The sequence below is a fragment of the Protopterus annectens genome, chromosome 1.part2 (assembly GCF_019279795.1).
Source record: "Protopterus annectens isolate FY-2018-M chromosome 1.part2, PAN1.0, whole genome shotgun sequence".
Classification (NCBI taxonomy): Eukaryota; Metazoa; Chordata; order Ceratodontiformes; family Protopteridae; genus Protopterus; species Protopterus annectens.
In genome coordinates this window covers 53,309,694-53,328,305 of record NC_056727.1, presented here as the reverse complement: position 1 = coordinate 53,328,305, position 18,612 = coordinate 53,309,694, and positions in this window count along the sequence as shown.

Below are 18,612 nucleotides of genomic sequence, written 5' to 3'. Positions count from 1 at the left end.
TTGTACTCGATGACTGGCCTAATGAGGGAAGATTAGAGTGAGACTATGACCTCGTTCTTCCTCGATGCAACACCCTTAGTAATGAGAAGTGCCACACAAAAGGAATTTATGACCACAGTGGCATTGTGATTGTCAACAGAGAGGTCGCTGTCAACCTGTGTTCCCAGTTCTCTTATAGCAACTTTTGTGTTCAGTGGACTACCATCAATGTGATGATTCATGGGAACCAAGTTGTTCCAGAAGGGGATGGCAACACATTTTCTGGCATTGAGCTTAAGTGCAGGGTTCTGATAACAGTCGTAGGTCTCAGTGAGGCCTTTCTGCAGGATGCCAACATCACTTGGGGAGGTAATAATAGCACCCACCTTGCAGTCATCTGCAAACATTATCAGCCACAGTCCCTTCATGTTGGGTTGGACTTCAGAGGTGTAGATACCAAACATGAAGTGACCCAGGACCACTCAGCCTGACATGGATTCTGCTGCTTTCACACTGTGGGTTCTATCTGTGAGCCAGTTTGCAACCCATCAAGTGATATAGGGATTGATGCCTAGCTGAGTGTGTTTGTCTATGATTCCTGAGTGGGGAATGGTATCAAAGGATTAGAAGAGCTGCCTATCTTGTTATATATTACATACTGTTACATAGTTAGTTCACATGGCACAGAGCTTATAGGGCTGCAGAGTGTCTACAGCTACCTCTACAGTGGATGACAGCAGTGGGCCTTGTAAAGTGGACATTAGTATGTGTACTAGGTGGACCACAACAAAAAATTGCAAAGCTCACCCCCCAATGGATATGGTTCATACCCAAACAAACACACTTGCCAGGACTGAGATTAAAACCCCTACTTATCACTACTACTACAGTGTTATGCATTTATTGCATGTGCCATGGAGCTTACAGGGTATAGGATGTCCCAGGTACTTCTAGGGTGAGGAACATCACCAGCCTTTGTAAAGTATGGCAGTGGGAGATGTACTGGGTGAGAAAGACCACAACATACTTTAATCTCCAGACATACACACTTACAAACAAAAATGCACTCACACACACATTTGCCACGACTGAGATTAGAGCCCCTAACTAACTATTTATTTGTACTATAGGGTTACGCAGTTATCACATGCACCACAGAGCTTATAGGGCTGAAGATTGCCCACAGGTACATCTAAGGTGACTGACTTCAGCAGGACTGGTAAAGTAGGGCAACAGGAATTGTGCTGGTTGTGAATGGGCTCAAAACCCTTAACCTATAATGACATGTTTACATTTGCTAAGACAGAGATTAGAACCCTTACCTAACTAGGTATTTGTACTATAGTGTAATGCAGTTATCACATGTGCAACAGAAATTATAGGGTAGAGCTGCCCAAAGGTACTTCTAAGGTAACTGACATCAGCAGGGCTGCTAAAGTAGGGCAATGGGAAGTGTACTGGTGGTAAATGGGCTCAAAATCTTTAACCTACAAACGCACTTTTACATTTCCTAGGACTGAGATTAGAACCCCTAAATAACTAGTTATTTGCATTATAGTACTATACAGTTATTGCATGCACCACAGAGCTTATAGGACTGAGGCCAGTCCAAAGGTACTTCTACAGTGAATGACATCAACAGATCTTGTGAAGTAGGGCAATGGGAAGTGTACTGGGTGGGAAAGGACTAAAACACTTAGTCATACACACACATCTCCCACACCACCACAATTACATATGCTGGGACTGTGATTAGAGCCCCTACCTAATTAGTTATTTGTATTATCATTTTACACAGTTATCACACACATTATAGAGCTTACAGGACTGAAGCCAGTCCAAAGATACTTCTAAGGTGAATCACATCAGCAGATCTTGTAAAGTAGAGCAATGGGAAGTGTACTGGGTGGTTAAGGCATCATAATAGTGAGACCTACAGAGACACACACACACACACACACACACACACACACACACACACACACACACACACACACAGAGAGATACACTCACTCTCTGAGTGTGTCTCCCTGTGTGTCTCACTCTATCACTGTCTGTCTCTCTCTTCCCCATGGCTATGTGTGTGTATGCTTGACATATTGTAATATATTTCCCACATATATGTGTGTGTATCACATGCAACAGACGCAGAAATGCTACATACGGACCACCTACAGCTGGCTGTGGGTAATCCTGTCTGATGGGTGTATGTGGAGACAGGTGTACATAGGTGTGTGTATGCAAGAAGATCTGCACAATACAGATATATATTTAGCCCATTGTGGTTTCAGACATGGGCCTTATTTCTCTAAGCGTAAGAGCATGCCCAGTATGACCTTCTATAGTAAGTGTGGAAATCCATTCCAGGAATAGTTGTAACTCTAGTCTGGGGTGTTGTGTGCTACAGCCATACCTTGCAACCTGTTTGTGCAGGATATCTAGAGCTAGGCTGTCGATATGGGGAAACAATTGTCCAGACATAGGGGGTACTGTCACTATTGATCTTATTAATGTATGAGTTGCTTGAGTTACAGGGTTTGTTTTAGCAGACATTTTCTGATTTATGTAATGTTTGACACTGTAATGTAGTGTGTCATTGCCTACTGACAGGTATCATTGTATCTTCACAGTTATTTATCAGAGAAATTCAAGATGCATGATGCACAGACCAATATTATGAGGCAAAGACTAGACATTCTTGCACAATCCATCCAGTTGGGAGGTGTGGCTACAGCCAATTGACTGCTGAAGCTGTGTAAAAGGTCCAGCTCCTTGGAGATATACTGGCTGGGGATCTCCTGGTTGTGCAGTATTCTTCTTACTGAAAGGTCATATCCTGGTGTGGCCATACCTCTCAATGGTACAGATACTCACTGATTATCCAGATTCATGCTTCATATATCTGGTCAGTTTCCCTTAACATTGTGGTTTTTTAGCAATTTGCTGCATATCACTCAGGGTTGCAGCCAGGGAATAAAGACTGAGCAGTAGAGTTTCAGACTTCACACCCTTCATGACATTCATGCTACTACACACGCCTCTGTTATTCTATCACCTTTCTAACATTATGAGAGCATTATTTCATAAGTGTCCCTATATTTGGGCCTTTATCCCACCATTATGTATGGCTTTGTCCAGATTTCTTGCTCTACGAGGTTGAGAGGTATGCTACTAGTGTTTAGTGGCATGGCCTTTCATTTGCATTTTGTTGACTCTGTTATGTTGGTAGTATGGACTAGTATGGACTCATGACATTCCCTACAATGGCACTATGGGTGAGGCATGGGCCTTTTCCAGAGTCCTGTAGGCCATGTGAGACTGATGCAGGCCATCTGTAGCAAGGCAGTGCATTCGGTCACTCATATGTTCTCAGGCTGCCAGGCAGTGGATCCCCCTGGGGTGACAATGGTAAGTGAGTCAGGTGTTACTGACAATCACTTTCTGTTTGTATTGATCCATCACTCTTGGTGACGTGAGGATGTTGCTTACAGCTAGGGACATACCTGCATGGAACACATATTCAGCACGTTCCATCATGTCTACCTTTCTATAGTCCGTGAGGTACTTCTGACATCATTCACACTGCCATGGACCAGGCTAGTGTGATACTTGTACCTGTTGTGGGGTGACTCGAGTGCATGCGTGATATGGCAGTTTATGGCACCTGGCAAACGAGTAATCGTGACATTCCCCTTATCCTGCCTGGTGTGTGGCACATCTGTGTGTCTCACAGTGGAGTCTTCTATGAGTAATATGTTGTGTGTATGGTAAGGCCTTAGTGTTTGCAGGACCCTGGTGTGTGGTGTATGCATGGTCTGTGGTGTGTAGGTTTGGGAAGTTCTCATGTGTTTTTGCCTCTGAGGTATCCTTTACTTGGGGTTTGATTTGTTGTGGACCTCCACTTATGTGGGTGTATGTTGTGTATTTGCAGGTGATGCTTACTGACTCCATACATTGCAGGGCACCTATGTTACTGCAAAATGTGCTCTGGTGTGCACATTCTCCATTTGTCTGGCCAATGGTTCCCCTCCCCCTCCTGTGTATCTCTTTATCCTTCTGTAGTCCATTCACAGGCTTTTCCCACAGTGGCTGCTGTTATGTATTTGTAATTCTGGTGTGATTATGGTAAATGCCACAACATCACACAAAAGTTTATGGACTACACACCTCTGAGCATACCTATTTTGCAGGTTGTCCATCATTGCACCACTACATCTGCTGGGGTCCTCAGACAGTTTGTGTTACTATGTTATTATGCATCTACATATTGGCCTAGCTGTCAAACTGACACTGAGTCTGACATCTGGACAGGCCCACATATGACAGTCAGATGAAGGCTCACACATGGGGACAGGGTGTTGTTACTGTTCTGCCATATGTAGTTGGGGGAACCAGTTTGTTAATTGCTTGCTTTCTGTTATGGGTGTGACATCTGCTTTTCTATCTGCCACTGATGTTTTGACATGACCTTTTCTTGTTTTGCAAATACTTTGCAGACAAATGCAATGTTAAGACAAGCAGAACAGATATACAAGGCATATCTGTGCTCCTTCTGTGACAATCTGCCATTCCAGCAGTATAGCTGTTGGCCAGTGACATGTTGTCAGTGCTGATACAGTAAGGTGGCATCCTTTTATGACCTGCCAGTACATTGACCTTTAGGTACCTGCTGTGCTACTAGACACCATACCTTTCTACGTATGAGAGCCAGACATCTGGACAAAGCCATAAGTAATTGGGTGACAAAGGCTTAAATATAGCGACCATTTTATCTATTGGCCTTACAAACCTAGAAGGGTAATACAATAACAGATGTTGCATTAGCATGCATTTTCTATAGGGTGTGAGGTCTGAGACACTACAATCCGTCATTATTTTCTTACTTTAGACTTTTGTGGTTTGCCAGTGATTTGCCACACAACCACTATTTCATGATAGAGACACCACAAATATGATGAAAACTTCTGTACATTCTGCAAAAGATATGTACAGTTGGGAGGTATGGTAGGCACCGTGTAGGTTATGCCGACCTGTGTACAGTTCATATGTTTGGCCCCCTGTCCATGACCTGTCCAGCTTACCAGCAGTAATGGATATTGACATCTGGACAGTGTGTACAACTCCTACCGTAGGTGTAGCTGACATGCAAAATAGTTGGCTCCAAGATTCTTGGAACATAGCCCTGTCTACCACAGTTCTGTACCTAGGCACTTTTAAGACACAACAGCCGGCAGTAAGTGCTGACCACATTCTGACAGAATTTCCCACACATATACAGAGATCATTGAACCCTGCATATTGTGGACATGCAACAAGTAATCATGTTCATTGGGACAGCCTTGGCAATGTGTGCTCTGCTGCTATTACCCTACAAACCTACATGTTACTGAATTTCTGTGGGAATATGGGTGTGGGGGGGCACACCTGTCAATGGTACACCTTTGCACATACTGTGCTAATATTGGCTTTACATTTTAGTTCCATTTAGGTTCATAGGTTCAAAGGTAGGTACTAGGCTATCAGCTCTGGGGCCTATATAAGCCTAGCCAAAAAGGTTCTCTGGCTTTCGCCACCAAGAAAATTATTTTCCTGTGCCCCTGTTGAGCACTGCCTCAGAAGTAATCCCCGGGGTGAATTTTCTATTTCCCATCCAGTCGTCAAGATTTTTCTTAAAGAGGGCCAATGAAGAGCTTTGGTTGACATGAATAGGTAGTTTGTTCCAGAGTATGGGAAGTCTCTGGGACAGGAATCTATACCTCCAGCATATTCTGTTTCTTGTGGTGACAATGTTTAGGTTCCGGGATTGTGTGGTATGGAGAGATTGGGATTTCTTTAAGTGTAGCATGTCCAACAACTCTAGGTTTGACATAGCTTTGTATGTTAGGCGGAGATTGCCTCTGAGTAGGCGATATGCGATGGAGTAGAGCTGGTGTGTTTTGAGACGGTCTGCGTATGGCATCTGTTTGAGGGCAGTAATCCCCTTAGTGAGGTATTTCTGTGGCCTTTCCAATTGTTGTAGGTGTCTTGTGAGATACATGCCAAATGGGGCATTGTACTCTATAATGGGTCTGATGAGGGATGAATAGAGAAGAACAATGACCTCCTTTTAATATATAACATATATATAATATGGAATATATGAACAGAAAATATAGTTATATGGAAAAAAGAGGCAGACTATTGACAAGTGAACTTGCAAATGTTGCTGATAACTAGCTGGGGAACAACAAACTCCTTTCACTGGTGGAAATATTATTAAACTTTCTTTAGTGTCACTCATCAGTAGTTTTCATTGTTTGATTGGTACTTTCCAACTATTCCTGAGCAGTCTAGTATGACATGTTTACACTGCCATGCAAAGAAGAGACTAAACCTGGTAAATTATGCTACTCAATCTGTTATATGAAGTTGCTTAGCAAAGAGATACAGAGGTTCTCTATAAACATAGCTTGTTCAGAAAATAATATTTTATTCATTTATGTGAATTTTACAGGAGTGCAACACAATTTTTCAGACAAGTACATTTATCATGACTGGAATTTCTGAAAGTTTAGAAAGGGAAGTGTTGTGGATGACATATATGCATATAGAAGGGTCAGAACTTTGAAATTAACTAAACATATAGCTGGATTTGGTGATAAACTACAGAATGATTCATGTCTACTACTTCATCAGGATTAATGGTGTTTGAGTAATGTGAAGTTACACCACTCCTAATAGCATTCCAACTTCAATTACAGAACACACAAAAAGTATAACACTGCATTCCACCTTATCTTTACATCATCATAGTTTGACAGAATCTACTACCGTTTTTCTTATTAGAGTATATTTCAGATTGGATGGAGATTACTCTCTATTATAAAATAAGTTTGATCTGTGCCACAATGAAGTATTCCCGTCTTAAGAAAATGACACTTTATAACCATGAAGTGTAACATTTGTTACTAAAATGTTGCTTATATTTTACACATAGAGAACATGAGCATAGGACTGACTTCACTTTTTCCCAGAATGTATTCACATTTTGTTAAATGAAAAAATACTGTAATAAAAAGATCAATACACAGGACGTTCAGATTCAGGTTCTTTACTAGTGTACACCAGGAGGCAAAAAACGTACAAGTACAGAATTTTGTCTAAATGAAACAGGAAGAACACAACTTTTATAATATTTCTTACTAGTATTAACCCACCAGGCTGACATAGTCAGTCACAAGGGGTTTTACATCACTTTAGCTTACAATATTCTATTCATCTAAAATGCTGATACTACATTTTGCTTAAAATCTTTTTCTGGTAAACAACGTGGACTTGCTAGCCACCTGGTTAGTTACAATACCCTTTTACAAAAGTTTCCACTCAAGGTTCTAAATTAATTCGAACATAATAGTAGATACAGTTCTCAATACATTTCTCTTGTTACATGTTATCGCTTCCTCCTTGCAGCTGGTGCGTTATCTAGCGACATATACAAGGTCGATTGCTCAAGCGGAAAAGAGCAGAAGATTCTCATTATTTCACACACTTAATTTCCTGACCCAGCAGATAATCACATGTGAGAAGCATAAACATTAATTCTTGCTGAGCTAGCAGCTGCTGGGGTCAGAGGCTAACTTGCAAAAGGCACACTGCAGTTTCCAAAAGCTTCTTGCAGTTTCATATGAATTCATTTTTCTTGTCATAACATTAATAGAATAAAATGCATTATATCTTTCTTATCTCTTAATAAACACTAAACATATACATTAATACATATTTTTCTAACATTTCCCCCCCTGTTAATACTTTTTATTCTATTCTCAGAAGTTTAAACAATTTTTATTTCTTTTCCTAACCTCTTCCACTTGGGACTTGCAGTTAAGAGAGTCATTCAGTTTAGACTTCAAGGAGAATTTAATTTGGAACCAATTTCTCAAGTTCAATGTCTTGATACAAAGTTTCAGAGACAGACATATCTATAAAATCTTTAATTAATCTTTTCATGCAGGGGATTCCACAACAAACACATGCTCCTAATAGGAGTAAACCCACACAAATGGCAATGAGAATATTCATTAGGATGGAACCCCACCCCCAAACAGATTCTGGAAAAAATCCATCAGAGGGTTTGGGCCTGGTTTGGTCATGGCCGACACTTGCTGAATCACCTTCAGATGGTCGTTGATTTTATGCCTATTATCTGGTATGTACGCACAGCATTCTTCTTTGATAAGTGCGCACGTACCACCTCTCGCCACTAGGGTGAAGTCAAGAGCCATCCGATTTTGCAACACAACAGTTCTCATGGCATTCAGTTCATCAGTCACTAATTCAAGAGCAGAAAACGTTGCATTACTCATTACTTCGAGAAGTTTCGACAGTTTTCTCAGCTCCCAAATCGATTTGACTGCACCATACGCTGGGAGTATACCTGCCCAAGATATAACACTGTCCCTCAAGTCCATATGAGTCAATTTGTCTTTGTCCTTCACGGAATTATGGTCTTTCCAACCTGCTTCAACTCACCCTACTGGATTCACAGGTTTCTCGATTGGGTCTTTGGTTTTTTTGGAAACATCTCTCACGTTCCGTATTTTACCCAGAAGTAATTCCGCAGTGTGTCGTATGGCCGGAACCAGGTAGCCCAAAAAACAACTGCCGGACCAATTCTCAGGTAGCCATTTGTATGCCTTTTTCCCACACACAAAATAACAGTTTTCAACTTTAGTGCTAATACGCACTAGACCTGCATGAAACATTTTCTTATCTATGATTGACAATTGTTTAATCAAAACAGGATTTCTTTGTACTTCATTCAATGTCGTTTTCATTGAGTTCAAGTATGAATCATAGTTAGTATTGCAAACAGTATCCCCACTTTTAGTCTTAATATAACATTTATAAGATATTGTTATGTTACAGTTACTCCAGCCCACCTGGAGAGTATCATTCCTGAAAAAACACACAATCCCTTTTTGTGCAACAGGTAAATACAATGCTATTTTATCCTGTGATCTCACAGTTCCTGTGTCAAAAAGCAAATTCTCCCAAGTCTCATTGATCCCTAAAGGAACAGCGGACATTAGTAGTCCTCCATATGCTGTTGGTATAGCTGTACAAACCCAGCAGTTTGAAATGTTTATAGTCTCAGCATATACACGTTTAATTGCTAGGTATGTGTTAAAGTTTGGATGCCAGTCCATGGATGTCTCATCACATTTATCCAGTTTTACTTGTGTGGTTGAGAAATGAAAAAACGACAACAAAAAGAAAATTGTCAAAAGTACAGTCAACAAGTGTACGCTCAATAATATGATTATGCAACATTTTTGAGGTTGGTCTGAATTTCTATATTTGGTCATTTTGTTCTTGTTGCATAACAGTTACAATGTTCTTATCAAGTTGAAAGTTCTTTACCGGTTTACAGTGCGTCAAATGGATCCAAGATGACCTTTCGGCGATTTTGACTGCAGTAGGCGTGGCCAGCAGTACCTGGTACGGTCCTTCCCACTTCGGGCTTGCTCAAGTCTTGCTCTTTGTTACCTTCACCCAGATCCAGGACCCTGGGGCTAGAATCACTTCCAATGGTCTGGTCTGTTCTTTATCTGAAAAAGAGTTAAACTGCAAGAGAGATTTATTTGTTAACAGTTTCCTCATATAACTAGCTAGTGAACTATCAGCCTCCTGGTCTGCAGGCATGAGAGCTTTCCACTGAGGTACATAATATGCTCTCCCAAACACCATTTCAAAAGGAGTTAAAACCTTTGCATTTGGAACTGTTTGCATACTCAGCAGCGCCAGAGGCAGACAGTGCACCCAGTTCTTTTGGGTTTCATTGACTAACTTCTTAAGTTTGTTCTTGAGGACTCCATTGTGCCTCTCCACCAGTCCTGCAGACTGAGGATGATAAGCAAAATGGTTCTTCAGGGAAATCCCAAAGAAGCGTCCCAATTGCTGTATGGTCTGATTCACAAAATGTGTACCAGTGTCACTATAGATCCTTTCCGGTATACCAAATCTAGGGATAATCTCTGTTATGAAAGCTTTTGCCACTGTTGTTGCATCCAGATTTTTGGTCGGAAAAGCTTTCACCCATCTAGAAAACTTATCTACAATGACAAGGCAGCACTTTTTGTTATCACATTTGTTCAGTTCTATAAAATCCATACAAATAGTATGGGAAGGATATGGCGGTATAGGAAAACTTCCTTGTTTAGGTTTAAATGCCCCTTGTGCATGATGTTTGTTACAAATATGACATGCCGCACAAAATTTTTTTGTGTAATTTGTGAATCCATATGTTTGGAATATTCGGTTTACTAACTGTACCATCCCCCCTGTTGAGACATGGCACTGCCCATGGCTCAACAAAGCTGCATATCTAAACAAATTAGACAGCAACATTGTTTTTTTTTCTCTTTGGAGATGTACAGCCCGTTTTCAAGGATTGCTCCTCGTTTTTCCCATTTTTGTTTCTCTGCTTTTATAGTAAGCGTCTGCATTGTTTTTAACATTTCTAGGTCTAAAATTTCAGAGGGTTGTAATTCCTCGTCTAAAAGTAACGTTTCTGAGTCTGAAGCTGCTTGCTTCACAGCTGCATCAGCTCTCACATTACCTTTTGAAATTCTATCCTGCTGTTTCGTATGAGCTACGCATTTGCAAATAGCTACTTTAGTAGGTAACTGAATAGATTCTAACAATTCTAAAATAAATTGCACATGATTAATTGGTTTACCATTAGATGTTATCATCCCTCTATTTTTCCACTGCTGTGCAAAAACATGTACAGTAGAAAAAGCATACTGACTGTCATTATATATTTTTACACATGTGTCTTTTGTTAAGGTACAAGTTCGTGTTAAGGCAATCAATTCTGCTGCTTGTGCAGACAAGTTATGTGGTAAGGATTGGGCTTCTAAGGTTTCAGTGTCTGTAACTATTGCATACCCCACTAGGTTTTTCCCTGTAGGGCCCCTTCTGCATGAGCCGTCCACGTAATATGTCACCTCGGCCTTATCCAAGGGAATATCCGTGAGATCTTGTCTGGGTAAGGTTTTCTGCTCAATTTCCTGCAGGCAAATGTGTGGTGTGCCATCCGCAGGAGTTGGGAGCAAAGTTGATGGATTTAATGTCGTGCATCATTCAATTGTCATATGAGGTTGGCTCAACAGTATAGTCATACAGGAAAGGTGTCTAGCAGGAGAAAGATAAGCTACCTTTTCTTGCAGTAAAATTATCGCAACCGCATGAGGGCACTTTCAATGTGAGAGGGTGGAATAACACCACTGAGGCTGAAGCCTGTACTGCCATTGCAGCTGCAACCACTGCTTGCATGCAGTGGGGCAAGGATCATGCCACTTGGTCTACCTGTGATGAATAGTAAGCTATGGGGCGTTGCTTATCCCCATGTTGTTGTGTCAACACTGATGTCATATATCCTTGCTTATAGTCTACAGTTTGAAAGAAACGTTTATGATAGTTTGGTAGTCCTAAGTCTAATGAAGAAGCTATCAATTGCTTCAACCTGCAGAAAGCTATTTCTGCTTCAAGTGTCCATTGTAATAAATCCTGTGCTGCCATCGGCTTTTTGTATATGAGGTCGGTCAGTGGAGCAGATTCCAAAGCATAGTTTGGTATCCAACTCCGGCAGAAATTAGTTGTTCCCAGGAAAGACATCATTTCCTTCTTGGTCGCTGGTTTGGGTGCTTGTAAAATCTCTGTTTTTTTATCCTCATCTAGTATTCTACCTTCTTTGGATATTACATATCCTAGGTATCTAACTTGTTTTCTTCAAAGCTGTAGTTTGCTTTTGTTTACTTTGTGTCCCTGTGTTGCTAAGAATTGTAACAGTGCTATGGTATCCTCCCTGCATTGCTGCTGGGTGGGGGCTGCTAGCTAGATGTCGTCTACATAAAGTAGAATTTGACTACCCCCGTGGTGAATCCGCCAAATTACTAGCCATTTCTTGTGCGAATATTGTTGGACTCTCACAATATCCCTGTGGTAGTCGAGTATAGGTATACCTTTTCCCCTGAAATGTAAATGCAAACCAATATTGGCTATCAGGATGTATTGGTATTGAAAAGAAGGCATTGCTGATATCTACAACAGAGAAATATTTTTGATGAGGTTTCAAATCATTTAACAAAGTGTGTGGATCTGGCACCGTAGGTGCTCTAGGTATTACTGCATTATTCACAGCTTGTAAGTCCTGAACCATATGCCATTCCCCATTTGCCTTTTTAACAGGAAATAGGGGTGTATTACATGGTGAATCAGGAGATTCTACCAGTACTCCTTCTCTAAGTAATGCTGCTATTATGGGTTTGATTCCTATCCTTTCTCAAAGGATATTGTCTCTTCTGTGGTCTGAATGCTGACTTTGGTGTAATAGTAACTGGTCCTGCTGTTCGAATAAGTCCTACATCTGACTTGCCTGTTGACCAAAGAATCTTTGGTATGTTACATAAGGCTTTCTCCTCTTCTTCTAATAAGAATGCTAATCAGCTGTCCTCACTAGACTGCAAGTGTACAGCTGGGTGTGCCTGTGTTAGCCAATTCAGTTCTTGTTTCTGTATTCCCTGTTCTGATAATTCTAAATCAGTTTGTTTCTCCCATCTCATTACCTTTTCTCCTAGGTCTGCCCATTTTACATTTTTGTTCTTAGTTAAACTGACATGTGGAATTGATTAGATTTGTATAGTGCAAGGAATTCTTGAGGTAATGAACAGCTAACAACACTGTTTCCCTCAGTATCCCAGTACAGATTACGTAACACTAATCTGTTTGCACGATTTCTGAACAATTCTTGCTCATATTCCTTATCAGGTTCTGGTGTGCTACAGTAATACAGAGTGCAATGCAACAAATGCTGTCTGTCAGTGTCAAGGGAGGGGGATTTACTGATGGCTACGTTCATCAGTTCCTCAGTCACTGCCCCTGGACCAGTCGTAACTAAGTCCTGGCTGTACCAGTAAAAAGTTTAATTCTCCGGTCGCACCATAAAAGTATTCATTTGTCGTTGGGCCTCCATACCTGCATAGTCGGAACTACTGCTATGCCAGATATCTGCATAAGGTCCCTACCTAATAGGTTCACTGAACATTTTGCAGAAACAACAATTTTACTCCTTTGAGTCATCCCTGAAACAGGGTCAGTTATTGCTATATCATGGGAAAGTGGTTCCCGGTATAGCTGTCCATTTGCAGCTTTCACTAATATATAATCAGGTGATTCTGAATGTTCAGGTAACTTGGAGGGGTGTATCAGAGTCCGTGATGCTCCTGAATCACACAGGAATTTAACTTCCTTCCCCTCCACCAGAAGTGTAACTTCCGGTTTTGTGTCTGCTAGGTAGAGCTCTAGGATCAATAATGCTAAATCTAAAATCTCATTTTCTTCATCCTCCATGTCTACTTGCACTTCCTCTACTCCTTCTATCACATTTACATTTGTTCTTTCTTTATTGTCTTTTCCCGATGATTTCTGACTCTCGTATGGTGTATCTTCACCATCATATAGTCAGTCCTCATCCCCCTTATCCTCTGTGGTTGCCTTCTTATTTTGTTTGCAATCCCTAGCTAGATGTCCTTTCTTCCCGCACTTAAAGCTTCACCTCTCTTTTTCCTTTATTCAAAGTCCTCTGACCATTTGTCAGACTGTTTATTTCCCTGTGCATTTTTCTTACCCTTTTTACCAGACTGTAATACATAAACTTCAGCTCCGTCTTCAGCAGTGAAGACTTGCACTTTATTTTTCTTTTTGCTATTAAAATGTCTTTCAGCATGTCTAGCATATTCAAGTAAGGCTGGTAACCTACTTGTTCGATGATCTATCATATGCTTCGTAATGAAGCTACTAATAGGTGCAATGCAACCTTTTAAAAATGCATTTTTCAATTGTTGTTCATACGGGGAATCATTCGTTTGATTTTCGGGAACTATCATACCGCTATGGTTATTAAAACATTCTAATAATCTGGCATAGTACCCATCTACTGTTTCATTTTCTTGCTGTATGCATTGATTAATACAAGTCCAGTCTGCTCTAGGTTTCCATTTCTCAGAGATTCGGTCTGTAAGGCCTTTTACTCTATTGTCAAGTTCTGCGTCACTATGTGGGAGTGGCTTAAATTCTGCATTACGAGGATTCCAGGTGCCACAAATCATGTGCCAATCTGGACCTACAATTTGTCTAACTACTTTTTCTACTTCTTCCACATTTAAGTGGTAACTTAACCCCATGCCTTGTAAATCTTCTAAGAATTTTGTAACATTAACTTTTGGATGGGGAATTCCCACAGTAGCCTTTCGGATATCCTCCGGTGTCCACGGCCTATATACCAAGAGAGTTGAGTCCTGTCCAACCTGTCCTGTCTGAGGATTTGGTACCTCTAAAAGTGGACATATTTCTTCCTCACTCTCAGCTTGTAAATTTCTCTCCATTTGATACGATTCTATGTCCCCCTGTGTTTTACGTGTTCGGGACCTAGTTTCAATGAGATCTCTAACAAACAATTTCGGTTTCACTGAGACATCAGGATACTGCGGAGGTGGACCAGCTTGTCCACCCACTTCATATCCTGAAAAAGGGAGTGGGGGGGGAGGAGGAGCCATTGCTACTACTATATTATTATCTTCTTTGTCTAAAAACAATGCCTTTGAATTATTGCTCTTTTGTTCCCTACGGTTTGCTTACTCAATCCACCTGTGTGCCTGAGAAATGCCTAATTGCCGTTGTTTCTTTGCCTGACCTTTTGTATCACTTTTAAGCTGTTTAAGAAGTTTAACAAGTGAAGATTTGTCTAATTTCCCATCAAATTCATATTTTGTAACCCATTTTGCATAATATCTAACATTATCTGCACGTTGTAGTTGCATATATTTTGCGTCTTCGGTTAGGGGCTGGTCTCACGACGTTTTATTGCACTGATTTCCCAAGTTAATAAATGTTACGTAACCCTTTTACCACATGGTACCACAACTTCAGTTCATTTCACAGTTTATTTAGAATAACTGCCTACCTTATTCTGTTACCCTGATCTATGACCAAATAAACAGTAACTTTTCTTGTCCCTGATCTGTATGACAAATCTGACAAAAAAAAACAATATTTACTGTAACCTAGTCCCTGATCTAAAACAGAAAAAAGGCAAAAAGTATCCCTACCTGAGCTTCCGGTATTGAGCAGTCATGGTTCGAAGTGGAGATCCGCTCTTCAGCCACAGATCAGAAAGTGGCCAGCCTCTTTAAACGACAATTCAGTCGGAGGTCTTTTCACTCAAGAAGAACCATTTCGGTATCTTCTCCTGCATGCAGACTTCGACCACCGCAATGCTCTGATCCGCAGCTTCTGAGGGATTCCGGTACGCAAAGGACCAATCTGTTAAATGAAAAAATACTGTAATAAAAAGATCAATACACAGGAGGTTCAGGTTCAGGTTCTTTACTAGTGTACACCAGGAGGCAAAAAACATACAAGTACAGAATTTTGTCTGAATGAAACAGAAAGGACACAACTTTTATAGTATTTCTTACTAGTATTAACCCACCAGGCTGATGTAGTCAGTCACAAGGGGTTTTACATCACTTTAGCTTACAATATTCTATTTATCTAAAATGCTGATACTACATTTTGATTAAAAACTTTTTCTGGTAAACAACGTGGCCTTGTTAGCCACCTGGTTAGTTACAATACCCTTTTACAAAAGTTTCCACTCAAGGTTCTAAATTAATTCGGACATAATAGAAGATACAGTTCTCAATACATTTCTCTTGTTACATGTTATCACTTCCTCCTTGCAGCCGGTGCATTATCTAGCAACATATACAAGGTCAATTGCTCAAGCGGAAAAGAGCAGAAGATTCTCATTATTTCACACATTTAATTTCCTGACCCAGCAGATAATCACTTGTGAGAAGCATAAACATTAATTCTTGCTGAGCTAGCAGCTGCTGGGGTCAGTGGCCAACTTGCAAAAGGCACACTGCAGTTTCCAAAAGCTTCTTGCAGTTTCATATGAATAAATTTTTCTTGTCATAACATTAATATAATAAAATGCATTATATCTTTCTTATTTCTTAATAAGCACTAAACATATACATTAATACATATTTTTCTAACACATTTATAATCATGAAGAAATATGAGGAAGGATTAAGGATAAAAATATTTAACTTAAGGAGGAAGATATTTAACTTAAGGAAAGCAGTAATACAAGTTAAGAGGTGAATGTATGCCTACCGCTCATTTTCACTGTAGAAATAAAATAAGTACATGTAGCTCTCAACTGAATAAGGGTCAAACTTCTCACAATAGTATTGTGCCCTGTCTTGGAGAATAGAGGCATATCAATAGAGCCCACAGGTTAGATTGTAATGGCATACAATTGAGTTTCAGAATTCTTACCCTTCAGAGCCTTACTGCAACTGGAAGGCCTGCTGTAACATCACTGTGTAAATCTGTAGGGGGATATTCCATCATTGTAGCCATTTGTGGGCCTTTGCCAGACATTCCTTTATGGTTTTCTATGGCTGACTTGCTGGGTGAGTCTGAGGAGTGAGTATGGGATCCCTACATTGACATCTATGCATCTGACATATGACCCCCCCCCCTTAGTTGGCCCCCTGCATATACTGCAGTGGGATTTGTCACCTTGGATAATACTACATAGTGTGGGGAAGCCAGTATTGGGCAGACATTTTCTGATGTCCCAGATAGCTACCCCAATAGGCCACTCCATTCCCTTGCATGCATGCAGTGATACCATAGATATGCTACCAGAACATACTATTCCATTCATTTATTGTTTAGAATACTGATGGTGATTGGTGAGGGCTGACTCTGTTGGATGCATGCAGTACACTGCCTATACAGGGTAAGCTACAGGTAGTGTGATGTGTGTAGCATCCATTTTACTGTGTGTGTGAGTCGGAGGGAGGTGTCAGTCCCTGGGTCCCCTACAGTGTCAGCGTGTGTGCTATGAGTTGCCTCTTTGCCAAGGCCTGGGCATACTGGGAATGCCTCCATTTTCCTACAGGACCAGGCTCAGGGGCTTCCTCCTCTGAGTCCCTATGTGCCTATGGGGACCTTGGAAATGGTGGGGGGCTGTGTGGCCCTTCCCCGTGTTGTTCCCACTGCAGCTGTTTCTGTCAGATCATATTGTGTAGCATGGCACATACTATGAACATGTGTGCATATGTGGCTGGAGAGTTCTGCAAGGCTCCACCAGATATATCAAGGCAGCAGAACCATGGCTTCAGCATCCCAAACACATGCTCTATAATGATCCTGGTTTGTGCGTGTGGCTCATTATGCCATTCTTGAATGGGTGTGTGTGCATTTCTGATGGGTGTCATCATCCACGGCTTCAGTGCATAGCCAGCATCCCCCACCAGATGGCCATTCAAGATGTCCCCACTGGCAAATGCCTGGTACAGCTGTGATGAATGCCAGATGTGGGAGTCATGATAGCTTCCAGGGATGTCATCACACACATTCATGATAATGCCCTGGGCATTGCATACTACCTGGCAGTTGATGGAGGGGAAGCCCTTGCAGTTAATGTAGACCCTACCCTGTTCACCAGGTGGTGATTTGATGTGGATGTGCATGGAATCTATAGCACTCAGTACCTCCAGGTATTCTGCTACATGGTGGAAGAGACGCATATTGCTGGTACTCTCCTCAGAGGTGTTGGGAAAGTAAATGTGCTCACCAGCATTTGGTAGCATGGCATCCATTAACTGGTGGCGTACCCTGGATGCAGATGCTTGTGAGACTCCCATCATGTCCCCAGTAGGTCTTTGGAAAGTACCTGCAGCTAATATTCTTTGGGCTACACATACCTTGGTATCCACTGGGATGGGTTCCACTCTGTTGGCTCAGGGTCTGAGTTGAGGCTGGCACAGCTCGATGATTTGCTAAAGTATGTCTCAGTCCACCCTGTAGTGCTCTACTATCTCCAGATCATGTAGTCCCTGGTAGGTTACCCTGGGTCTGAAAACTCTGCTTCTCCTCCTCAGTCTGGGGCAGTTGTCAGCATTATCCTCCTCGCCACCCTCAGCATCTAGCACATAGTGAGAGATCAAAGCAATGGCAGCCTCTAACATCTTTTTGTTTAAAATTCCCCTGCATGTGTACACCAATGGTGCATTGTTTGTTGGAAAACCAGATTGAAAGGTGTTTGCACAGTTTATACTGTTGCACTGCAGATGCTGCCTGTATGCTTGGCTGGGTATGATACATTCCACCTGCTTGTTATTTTATTAGAACTTGATTGCTTTTATTCTGTTATTTGCCTTTTTTTTTCTTTTTTCTCTTTCCATTTCCGTCCCTTTTAAACCTGCTGCCCAAATGTAAACAGTACTGCTATTTCCGATTTTTTTTTTTTTTGTTAGAACCATTGCACGCTGCACAAACCTATTTAGATAAAGCTTCACTTTGAACCAGAAATGTCCCTCTCCTGGACACAAACATGCCCTTCATTTCATGGAATAAGTCATACAGCCTGAGACACACACCCTTGCCTAGTTGTGCTTAGCTAAGCTCAACTATGAGCCGTGTAGCTCCAATGTGCTTAAACCAGGCATGACACACCCTTTTCATGTCTGCTGCTTCTCCTACTTACACCACTGCCTTATAGCTCCTACA